Source organism: Hylobates moloch, unplaced genomic scaffold (genome assembly GCF_009828535.3).
Source record: "Hylobates moloch isolate HMO894 unplaced genomic scaffold, HMol_V3 SCAFFOLD_3, whole genome shotgun sequence".
In the NCBI taxonomy this organism is placed as follows: Eukaryota; Metazoa; Chordata; class Mammalia; order Primates; family Hylobatidae; genus Hylobates; species Hylobates moloch.
In genome coordinates this window covers 52,226,283-52,239,227 of record NW_026652278.1, presented here as the reverse complement: position 1 = coordinate 52,239,227, position 12,945 = coordinate 52,226,283, and the positions used below count along the sequence as shown (strand labels likewise).

The window sequence follows — 12,945 nt, the reverse complement described above, 5'->3', positions numbered from 1 at the left end:
TCGTAATAGCAGTTTTAATGTAGTTTATGTAAATTAAACTTTAAGTGAAATTCTAAAACTTTTAGTACACACTTTAAGTATCTGTGAAAATACAAATTTCAAAGGCAACCAATATGTCCATGGCTTGATATATGAAAAGGTGGTGTATAATTGAATTATGCATTGGATTACCAGGTAGAACATGATAAACAGCTTTATTAGGGGAAGGGAGTCAATACCAACAGCAAGGATCAGGATATCTCTTTTCTGATTTTGTATTAAGGCCATTAGGACATATTTTTTAATATTCAGAGGAGTAATCCTTTGTGAATCTCCTCCAGTATTATAGCTGTGATTTGGCTGCACACCCCCCACTAACAGAGGAGTTATTGCATCCTCCCTAATCTGACCTTACTATGGCCTGTTTTATTTGAGTCTTAAATGAGTGTGAAATGACATTCCCAAGAAAATGAATCCAGCATTACTAGATGTTGGCTATATTCATTATTATGGCTTTTGCAGTACACATTTTTGTCTCACGGTCAAAATGAAATGTGAATCACTGCTTTATGAAACAGATCATGTCTGTTTGTTAGAGTCACAAACATCTCGAATGACACTAAAGTGAATTTCTGTGCCTGGGAATGTAGATCAACGAGTTCGTTCAAGGTCTTAGAGTTTTAATTAATTTTAATTCTCTGTTATTTACATTTCGGAGAGTCTTAAAGGAACTGGAATGGGCCGAACATTGTGTTAGTTAGTTATAGAAACAGAACTCTTCTGAAATAAATAAGGATATGCTCTGATAGTAAACATGTTGTATATTCAACAATAAGGTCTATTAGGGAATGAGTACATGTATAGGGGAAAATATGGCAATGATTAAGCAACAGATGTAAGTGCAGGAAGTTCCTCTAAAAACATCTAAATATTAGTTAAGTACATTTCTTAGATTGGTGACATTGGCCAATTTATTTAATCTCTTTATTTATAAAATGAAGATGATAATTGTACTTTTTCCCACAGTAGCTGTGGAGAGAAAATGTGAAAATATGTGCAGGTTACATAACAAGTTTCCAGGAATATAGTAAGAGCTTGATAAATATTAATCTTTGTTGTTATTCTTGTTGCTGAAAATCATACAGGACAGGGAGTGTGTGAAGCTGTGTGTTGTGGTGGTAGGAATAGTGAATCAGCAGACCTGGATTCTAAACATTTTTCTGCACCTAAAAAATACTGAGTAACAAACAGCTAAAAAATCACTTATTTAAGAAAGCAAGATGTTGTTGTTGTTTTTTCCCACCTACATAATTTTGTTTCCTTGCATTCCTGTTTCTTTTTCCTTCATTGTTCTTTTTGTCTGTATTATAGAGAGGTAGTTTACATAGTCTCTTTCTTTTTCCCAAGCAGCTTTTTGCAATAGCTGTAAAAATCTATGATTCCATAATCATATTGTTTATAAAATCAACTTGTAAATGCATTACTGGCTTTAAATATTGATAACTATGCATTAGAACATTATGAAGTGAGGAAGATATAAGAGTATATAAGTCAATCAGGTATTTAGAATAGCAGTTCTCAACTGGGGTCCATTTTTACCCAACAAGAGACATTTGGTAATGTCTGGAGATTTTTTTTATTGTCAAGATTGGGTAAGACACTGTTTAGAAGTCAAGGATGCTACTCAACATTCTACAATGCACAGGACAGTCTTCTACAGCAATAAATTATCTGGTACCACCCGTCAATAGTGCCAGTGTGTGAAACTGCGGTTTAGAGCATTATTTAACAAAAACAATTCCATAGACTTTCACTGAAAGCCAACTGTGTTCCAGGAACTGGATAAACAGAATTGATAGCACAGTTTTTGCCTTCAAGGAGCTCAGTGTTTCTGATGTGTTAAGTCCTCTTCCACCATTTTTCTATAATAATACCCTTGCCTTTAAAAGTGAACAAAGATTGGTCATAACTCCTACAAGAACATGTGTGAAGAGATGAAGGTCATAATATTTGGGCTTCTTTCTACTGAACAATAAGATCTTAACTGAATGGGTTTAAATAGTAATAGTCTTATAATTCATCCCCACTTTTGGTCCAAATAGTTTGGAAGAAAATAAATTAAAAAAATTAATAAATTACCATGTGAGGAAAGTAATACATATTTATGACATAACTTCATAAAATAATAATGTCATTTCTACAACTCTGCTGGAAAAGGACTATTTAATGAGTAGATACCAGAGCATAGTTTACAGATTCTATTTTCAATAGAAGAGACAGGAATGAAGAGGTGAATGTCTGCTCATCTCTATAAAAGATAGTCAACTTTCCTGAACAAAACTGAATGCTAAAGAAATGCAGATCCTGAAAAATCAAGCCTCTGATTCATTTTTCACTTAAATAAACTACCAGTAGGAAAGATTTCTGTTTTTTTTTTTATCTGACAATACAATAAAATTTTATTTGAGGACTACAGATACAGTCTTTATTCCAAGTAGAAATAAATTTTTACAAAAACTGTTTTGGTACAACTGTCAGTGTGAGTGTCATGGAAGAGAAAAGGGCATGGGGGTAAATTAAAATTAAACTTGTAATAACTGTCTCACAGGTTGCCAAAGGGGCAATTGTGATTCACACTCCCAAAGTGGAAGGTGGCAGTGTATAGGAAGAGTGAGACTCCTTAAAAAATACTAATTAGGATTGCAGAAATAAGTACATCAGATGCTAGGTTAGAAGCCTGATGTTCTATTATGAAGAAGTACTCTTTTAAAGTAGAGACTGCAAAGAATGGTGTACTGAAGATTCAAAAGAAAATGTAATGGGAAACCTTGATCTCTTTCATTTAAATTGCCCATATTCATGGCATTTATGTGAAGAAATATCCTGGAAAATGCTTAAAGCTTGCAAAAATGCAAATTTCTATCTATACAATTCTGTTTTCTAATCTTTTGGCCATATTGAAGCACAGGGGCCAGATAGATGGTGCCATTTTATACAAACAGATAACAGAGAAAAAATATAAAGCACTGATTTTCAGACATTGAATAATGGGAAGTGCAGGACGGTGATTTTTGATTGACGTTAGACAAAATTAGTTGAAGTTTATGATTGCCTTAGTTTAAGGCCTGAAGACAATTTTTAGGCCACAACTCATAGAAGAGAAAAGTCAAACAGAGCCTTGCAAAATCATTATAGTGAAGAGAAAAATCGAATCTGGGGAGGCCAAAATGACTAATATTTGTGAGGAAGAGTACAATAGGAGAAACGGCTTGAGAGAGAGAGAGAGAGAGAGCTCTGGAGGTCTGTAGGGGTCTCCTTGAGCTATCTAAACAAGCATGAGAAGAAATTGCTACCGATCGAGGAGACAAACAGCCAAAAACAATTGGCTAAGAAATTCCTGGAGTTCATGCAGGGTTAGAAAGTTTGTACATTCACTAGCCAGAGTAGAAGTACAGATAGCATCAGCTAGAGTCCTCAGAAATATATTGTCTTAATAGTACGGCTGTATTAACAGCTATTAATACAAGGCTATTCTGAATCTGTCCTAACAAAGCATAAAAATAAATTTCAAAAGGATTCAACCAATTTCAAAAAAATTAATGTATGCCAGAATAAAGGCCAATAGTATTTACATAAAGACATCAAAATCTAGCATATTACCACACTATTCAAAATGTCATGCATCTCATAAAAATTGCCAACACTCAAAGAAGCAGGAATGTTTAACTCATGACAAGGAGGATAATTTATCAGTAGAAATAGACCCAGAAGTGACAAGGATTGTGAAATTAGCAGACACAGATATTAAAAACAGCAATTATACTTCCATGTCATCAGAAGAAAAAGAAAAAAACAAAGCTATTATAAACATGCTCCCTATGTTTGAGAAAACAGAGGGAAAGTTTAAACTGATGAGAAGGAAAAATAAACATAAAAAGACTTAGATAGAATATCTAGATGTATTTTAAATAAAGGGAAATAGGCCGGGCGCGGTGGTGGCTCACGCTTGTAATCCCAGCACTTTGGGAGGCCGAGGCGGGCGGATCACGAGGTCAGGAGATCGAGACCACGGTGAAACCCCGTCTCTACTAAAAATACAAAAAAAAATTAGCCGGGCGTGGTGGCGGGCGCCTGTAGTCCCAGCTACTCGGAGAGGCTGAGGCAGGAGAATGGCGTGAACCCGGGAGACGGAGCTTGCAGTGAGCCGAGATTGCGCCACTGCACTCCAGCCTGGGCGACAGAGCAAGACTCCGTCTCAAAAAAAAAAAAATAAAAATAAAGGGAAATAAATCTGGAAGAGACAAGCATCAGATTAGACACTGCAGAAGAAAAGATCAGTGAACTGAAACACATAGTAATAGGAATTATCCAAAATGAGATACAGAAAGAAAAAGACTGAATTAAAAACAAAAAGACCACAGATAATCTGTGGGACAATTTTAAGCAGTCAATTTTTCATGTAAGTAGAGTCAGAGAAGAAGAAAAATAAAGTTGCAGAAAAAATATCTGAAGGAAAAATACCCAGGCCAGGCACAGTGGCTCATGCCTATAATCCTAGCACTTTGGGAAGCCAAGGTGGGAGAATAGTTTGAGCCCGGGAGTTTGAGACCAGCCTGGGTAACATAGCAAGACCCCCATCTATACAAAGACAATAGCCCCCTAATTTTCAAATCTGATGAAAACTTTAAATGCAAGAAGGTCAAATGCAAGAGGGTCAATAAGCTAAAATTAAGATACAAAAATAATTTTAAGTCACATCATAATCAAGTTTCTGCATACTAGTGATAAAGAGAAGATATTAAAAGTGCCAGAAAAATATATTTAATACAGAACAATAAGAATAATTGCTCATTTCCCATCAGAAACTATGCAAGCCAGAAGACACCAAGCTAAGTGAAATAAGCAAGAAACAAAAGGCTACATATAGCACCATTCCAAAAACAAAGGAATCTATGGGAACCAACCCTATAGGGACGAAAAACTGGTCAATGGTTGCCATAGGCCAGAGTAAAGAGGGGAGAGGATTGATTCCAGAGGAGCACAGGGAAACTTTTTTTTTTTTTTTAATATGGAGTCTTGCTTTGCCACCCAGGCCAGAGTGCAGTGGCATGAACTCGGCTCACTGCAACCTCCACCTCCTGGGTCAAGCAATTCTTCTGCCTCAGCCTCCCGAGTAGCTGGGATTACAGGCAACTGCCACCACGCCCGGCTATTTTTTAAAAAATATTTTTAGTAGAAACGAGATTTCACCATGTTGACCAGGCTGGTCTCAAACCCTTGGCCTCAAGTGATCTACCAACCTCAGCCTCCCAAAGTGCTGGGATTACAGGCGTAAGGCACTGCTCCCAGTCAGGGAAAATTTTGATGTGATTGAAATTAAGATAGTGATGGTAGTTACATGATTGAATACATTTGCTGGAATTTACAGGCTTATACAATTAAATTCAGTGAATTTAAGTAAAGTTGCTTCACAACAACAAGACTATCAAAACCATAAACAATAAAGTGATAGCCTGTGGTAAATTTTTTGGCAAAACTTATTCGCCAAATCTTTATTTGCAAATTAATATTGTATGTTAAATTAGCCATTTAAATATGTGTTTTTATTATGTATTGAAATGCCTGAGCTTGGTATTTTCTCATTTGACCCTTGGTTATTTGCTGCTTTTTCTTACATGGTGATATTTAGTAAGAAATTTTAATCTCAGTGGGTAAGGGAGGCTTTCAAATTTTTGAAATTTTGCAAACTACATTTTTTTTCTACGATGAGAAAAATCCTTACGTGTTTCAATCTAGGTGTGTTCAAATTAGAGATTAGTACCTGGTACTAACTTATTGCTGGACTTAATTATTTGAATGCTTAGGGTAAAAACCTTAGTTTCTTGCCATTTTTATTTCTTCTCAACAAATTCTCCTATACTGGATCTGAAGCAGGTAAGAAAGATTTGTTCCCGGATGACCTAATGGTATATGTCTATTTGGTGGTAGGACTAATGGACTTAGTGAGTTGAAGATGATATTAATCTTTTTGTGCATGCTCACCCTGGACATGGCTGGTTTGCCAGAACTAACCTAATTTTCTTTCTTTTTTTTTTTTTTTTTGAGACGGAGTCTCGCTCTGTCACCCAGGCTGGAGTGCAGTGGCGTGATCTTGGCTCACTGCAAGCTCCGCCTCCCGGGTTCACGCCATTCTCCTGCCTCAGCCTCCGGAGTAGCTGGGACTACAGGCGCCCGCCACCACGTCCGGCTAATTTTTTGTACTTTTTTAGTAGAGACGGGGTTTCACCGTGGTCTCGATCTCCTGACCTCGTGATCCACCCGCCTCGGCCTCCCAAAGTGCTGGGATTACAGGCGTGAATTGGGTCTGAGCCATGACCCGAATATACTCTTAAGTCACCAATAAATCAGAATGAAATGATTGGTACTAACTTGGGCAGCAACTGGCCTGATTTGATGGTCTGCTTAGCATTTGAAGAGTCATTCAATGTTGATTCTTAAATGTGCCACTATGGATGCTTTATTACAACCTATAGATATATAGTGATCATTTACGGATAGGAAGATTTAATGACACTTAAAGGAGAGATAAGATAAAACGGTCAAAAGTGAGGAGGTTTTCCATATTTTTTATAACAACCTAAAAATGCTATGAATAATTTTGCAAGATTTCATAAGGATCAGAATCATGGAGTCCAAGTTTTCTGGCATAAATTATATAATGCCAAAATAGCATGTATAATAGGCAATTATTAGTGAAAATAAAAATCACCTACTGTTATGGCAATTAAAAGTCCTCAGCCATAGCAAACTTACATATTAGCTTGTAGAATTTTGTTCAGTAGAATACAAATCTCACTTGTTCAGTAAAACAGATCAGCCTCCTTTTCATCTAACACAGCAATCTTACCTTAACATTTCTTTATTAAATTGCCTATAACCACCTTGCTCCTTAAATATTCTTTTAACCAATTTTAACACGTTACTTGTTCCCTCATTGATAAACAAAATGTTTTTCCTGTTTATTTTTTACTTGTATGAAAGCCTTTATAATTTCTTGAAAATTACATTTTATACAACCTTTCATGTTATTCTAGAGCTTAGACTCTAGCTCATTATATTAACAATGATTAATTCTCTCCAGTACCAAACACTATTCTACATATTAGTTCCATCCTTAAAATCAACACAGTGTAGTTGGGGAGTTTATAATGTTATGTGGTAGAATCTTTAATGAAATTACTTGAAAATGTAGGGGAACTAGTTAGAGCATATGATTCTGACTGCAGTGTTGAGATCAGAGAAATACAAAGGAGCTGTATTTAGTCTAAGCTTTGCAAGTAGAATTTAACCAATAAGCCACAGGTGGAAGTGTGCAACAGAGAAGAAGAAGACATTCTAGTTAGTAAAACATACCAGTGAAAAGAGAATGCATAGAAGAGTTTGGAACGTTCATTTAACCAAAAATTTCAGTGTTGCCAGAGTAGATGGTGAGAAGAGTAGGGAGTGGCTAGAATGAGGCTATAAACAAAGGCTGGGCACAGTTTAGGAAAGGCATTTTACTGCTAAGGAATATGACATTATCTTTTTGGCAGTGGGAATCTGTAGAAGGTTTTAAAAGTATCTTCATTAAGTGTAATATCTGCATTTTAGAACATGTAATCTGTGGCAGACTGGAGAATTAATAGAAGAAAAAAGGCACTAAATTTATAAAGAGCAAAAAGTGTTTTTTCAAAGTATCCAAGACAGAATTAAGGGCTACTTCAGAAGCACTGCCTTAGAGGTGTAGTGATTTTCAGATTCATCAGGGAGATAGATTGCTCAGGAGTTGATGAGGTGTGAGTCATAAGGATGAGTTAATGAAGCTTCCTAGGTTTATTGCTTGGGTGATAAACTGGGGGATGGTCTGGAGTGGTAGTTACTCAAGAGAGGCAAGACAGAGTAAGAACAACACAGTGAATGAAGTGAGTGAAGAAATTATATATAAAATGAAATACAGCTAGGTTATAGAGCTGGGGAAAACATATGCCCCATCCCAAAGATATCATTATCTAAAGGAAATTGGGTTTAATTTAACATAAAGATAAGAGTGCTAAGCATATGCTCTGGAGCTGAGCAGACAGGTTAGAATTCTGGCTCATTGGCCGGGCGCGGTGACTCAAATGCTTGTAATCCAAGCACTTTGGGAGGCTGAGGTGGGTGGATCACGAGGTCAGTAGATTGAGACCATCCTGGCTAACACAGTGAAACCCTGTCTCTACTAAAAATACAAGAAATTAGCCAGGTATGGTGGCACGTGCCTGTAATCCCAGCTATTCAGAAGGCTGAGACAGGAGAATCGCTTGAACCCAGGTGGCGGGGGATGAAGTGAGCCAAGATCACTCCACTGCACTCCAGCCTGGGTGACAGGGTGAGACTTCGTCTCAAAAGAAAAAAAAAAAATTCTGGCTCATTATGATCCAAGTGATGTGGAGCATATTATATGTAACTCTTTTAAACTTTAGAGAACTCATCCTACTTTGTTTGATGTTGTGAGCTAACGACTTTATAGAGATTAACACAGAGCCTGACAAATAGTGGACCCTCAACAAACAAGAATGTAAAAGGTGACAATTCCCTTGCTCTCCTAGGAATAGTTACGTTTTTTATGCTACTTTTATTTATGCTAAATTGTGTCAGCATTTGCCAAATTCCAGCTTTTGTATAGTTATTAATTATTTCATTTCTTGCCTCCAAAGTTGTGTATTTGTTCAAGTCTTGCTAAGTATTATTTCATTTCTCACTGTGTCGATTCCAGTTTTTCCCCAAATTGGTGGTTTGTAACTCATGAGATACCAGTAAAATATTTATGCTTTTATTTATAAGGTTTAGTCTTAATAATGCAAGCTTGTTTTAATAATAAAGTATAAAAATACTGAAACAAATAATAATTGCACTCTACCCCATTTCTACCCCACCAACTCTGAAATAACAAATGTTAACAATTTGGTGAGTATCTTTCCATCACATTCTTGATGACACAAAAATTGTATTCAAAACAAGTCCATATGTTAACACAAATATATACACATGTATAAAAATTCTGATTTAGTTCCAAATATAGGATTATTTTCGGCATTTAGATTTCTTGTTTGCTTAGGTTCTTGATATCAATGGACATCCCTGTAGTCATTATATTGTTTATTATGGAGTACTATAATTTAGTCAACTTTTTACTTTTCATTTTCAAAACTTTGTCATTGTTGTTGTTGTTTTTGAGACAGAGTCTCAGTCTGTCCCCCAGGCTGAGTGCAACGGTGCGATCTCAGCTCACTGGAACCTCCGCCTCCTGGGTTCAGGCGATTCTCCTGTCTCAGCCTCCTGAGTAGCTGGGATTACAGGCGTGTGCCACCACACCTGGCTAATATTTTTGTATTTTTAGTAGAGACAGGGTTTCACATGTTGGCCAGGCTGGTCTCCAACTCCTGACCTCAAGTGATCCTCCCATCTCGGCCTCCCAAAGTGCTGGGATTACAGGCGTGAGCCACCACACCTGGTCAACTATTTTTTTTTTTCTGATAAAAAGATTTAGGAAATATTTTTGAGAGTCTGCTGAGTGTCAGACACTATTCCAAGGGCTGAGGCCGAGGATGCAGCAGCGAACAAAACAGACTTAGTCTCTACCTTTGGAGAGCTTATATTCTAATTGGATGCCTTGAAGGAAATATCTCCATTAATATGGCATAGACAAAAAAAAAAAGGAGAGCATTTTAGCTTGCATCCGATCCTCTTCTGAAATAATAATCTGTAAAATTAGCTGCTGTTAGGGGTGGAAATTAGCTTTTGAATATCTTTTAAAAATTCCTGCTCTCTAATGGAAACCTGAGGGAACAAGGAAGTGGGCCATATGCATGTCCTATGGTTTCACCTTAGATTTGGTGATAGTTAAGGAGAATCATTGCACTCTCGGAAGCTGAAAAGACATGACCAGAGAAAGTACAAATACTGCAAAAGTTTGCAGAAGAGTAGATAATAAGTGGGCAGAATGCCAAATTTAAACTTTTAGTTCTCTATTATTCTCTATGTATTATTATTTTGAACACTTGTAATACCAACTTGTAGAGCTAATGTGCTTTGCTAGCAAAAACTTTAAATATAGGAAGTTTTGGTTTAGAAATTAAAGTTTAGTACAAATAGAAATAAAAAAACTTTAAAGGGCAGTGAGTTGATATGAACAAGACTCAAAGGCTTTTGTTCCTTCAAAAAATATTTGTTGATTTCCTTTAGCAGAATACAGAAATTCACAGATAATCCATAGGGATTAGGTGACTTCCCTGTATTATATTGTTTACAATGTTATGATCCATGTATCCTGGTTATCAAAAGACTTTGTTTGACTTGAAATTGATGAAAAATATTTGAATTCATATTTGAAACTAGAGATTTAATTTCTGTAAAATATATATCTAGCTTCACTTGAAAAATCTAGAAATCTAGCCACCCTATACTTAAATTTCTAGATGTCAGCAGTTGGCTGGTCCATTTAGATTATCTTGTATTCCCTCAGGCAATCCATTTTTTTTATTTATAAAGCATCAACTGTGGAAGCATTTGATTTTGTGAACCTGCCTCATCCATAATGGTGAGTGGATACACTGCTGTGAGCTGTCAGTTAGCACTTGATATACTTTCCTTTTCCTTCCGTGCCCATGACCACATGTTACACACTTCTTTTTCAGCTGGGTTTTAGATATTTTAAATTGTAAAATATAATGTAGTCATACAGGACTTAGAAGAGAAGCACAAGAGATGAAATTGTAGTAGACAGATGCCCAAGTGCAGGAATGTAAGACTTTTTTCCCAAAATTCATTCTAGGAGTACAATTTACAAATTAACAAATGCACAGATTTTCAGTGGTATGGACTGATGAGTTTTGACAAATGCATGCACTTATATAACACTCAAAACCCTGTTAAAATACAGAACATTCAGTCACCACAGAAGACTCCTTGTATCCTTTCCCAGTCATTTAACAGCTACTACCCCTCAGTTTCTTCAGGAAAACCTATATTTCTTTCACCATAGATTAGCTTTTCCTGTTCTAGAAACTTCATGAAAATGAAATTATACACAATGCAGTCTTTCGTATTTGGCTTATGAATCTTGAGATTCATTCATTTCATTGTGTGTAGTAGTTCTTAGTTCCTTTTTATTGTAGAGAAGAATACTATTGTATAAGTATACCACATATTGCTTATGGTTGTCTCAATTGCTCTGAAATGCCTAAAACACATTTTTACAGACTTCTCACATTCTGATTAACAACTGAAAACTGTCCACTTGTTTTTTTTTTTTTTTTTTTTTTTTTTTGAGACGGAGTCTCGCTCTGTCGCCCAGGCTGGAGTGCAGTGGCGCAATCTCGGCTCACTGCAAGCTCCGCCTCCCGGGTTCACGCCATTCTCCTGCCTCAGCCTCTCCGAGTAGCTGGGACTACAGGCGCCCGCCACCACGCCCGGCTAATTTTTTGTATTTTTAGTAGAGACGGGGTTTCACCGTGGTCTCGATCTCCTGACCTCGTGATCCGCCCGCCTCGGCCTCCCAAAGTGCTGGGATTACAAGCGTGAGCCACCGCGCCCGGCCCACTTGTTTTATAAATAAGAAAAAGGAAGACAAGCATCCTCATTCCTTGAGTAATCAGCACAGATTGCTTGCAGGAAGGTTAAGGAAACCACCTGACAATATAATGGAATAGAAGACTGCTGACCAACAGCCAGAGTGACAGATTTGGACCACAATGGAACAATTCTTTTCCTTCCATGTGATCATCCGCATCTCTTTGTGCTATGGTTTAGATATGATTTGTTCATCCCCACCAAATCTCATGCCGAAATTTGATCCCCAGTGTGGCAGTGTGGGGAGGTAGAGCCTAAAGGAAGGTGTTAGGTCATGGGGGAGGATCCCTTATGAATAGATTAATGCCCTCCCTAAGGGGTGAATGAGTTCTCATTCTGCTAGTTCCCAGAGAGCTGGTGTTCAAAACAGTCTGACACCTTCCCTTTCTCTCTTTCCTCTTCTCCCTCAGCATGGTGATCTCTGCCCAAGCCAGTTCCTTTTGGTCATCTGCCATAAGTAGAAAGAGCCTGAGGTTCTTACCAGAATCAGATGCCCAATACTGAACTTTTCAGTTATCAGAATCTGATCCAAATAAACATTCTTTCTTTATAAATTACCCACCTTCAGGTATTTCCTTATAGCAACCCAAAATAGACTAGGGCACTCCTTCTTCTCAGATTAATTATGGTCCCTCAAGATTTTTAAAAGACCAAGAGAGCCCAGAGGGAAATAATTTTTCTGCAACTCTTTACTCATTTTTTTTGTTTATTAGAATAAAATTTTAAAAATTTTAATAAAGTTTCTTATATGCATGTAAGAACCTTCTACAATTATTTTAAAGGAGTATATACTCTAAATCAGATGACTTCACTAAAATTTTTGGGTATCAGATTATTTCTCCATTGACCAGGATGATAAAATAATAGTTTATAAAATTCTATGCCTGGGAGAGCAAAAAGATAACATTTCCTTTCAACTACAAATAAAATCTATATTTTATTTTATTTGAGATTCATTCATCTCATTGTGTGTACTACGAATACACACATTGTATGTTTATTTATGAATCCCAGTTTTTGCATTAAAAAAGCTTTGTTTTTGTTTATATGAAAAATACGTATGTTGATTCATTCCACACAAATTCCACAGTAAGGTGGTCAAATATAAAATCAGTTTACGAGATGCCACTTAAGCACCATGTATTTGTCTCCCATTTTTTGTTGAAGAGGTTTCTTTTTGATTTTAGGCAGGTAAATTGATCATTACACTGCTCTAAGAGATAGCTCCTTTAACCTTTCTTAATTTAGCAAACCAGAAGTAAGCGGTTTTTTACTCATTTTGGTCAGCATTGCTATATAATTTGAAAGATATTACTT

The 12,945-nt window shown here is 36.6% G+C and overlaps 1 long non-coding RNA gene across 1 annotated transcript in view; it reads right to left on the bottom strand.

Annotated features, from left to right (window-relative positions):
- The window catches only part of LOC116458104 (uncharacterized), a 399,126-nt gene that overhangs the window by 8,430 nt on the left and 377,751 nt on the right, over positions 1 to 12,945 (bottom strand). The window lies entirely within an intron of this gene.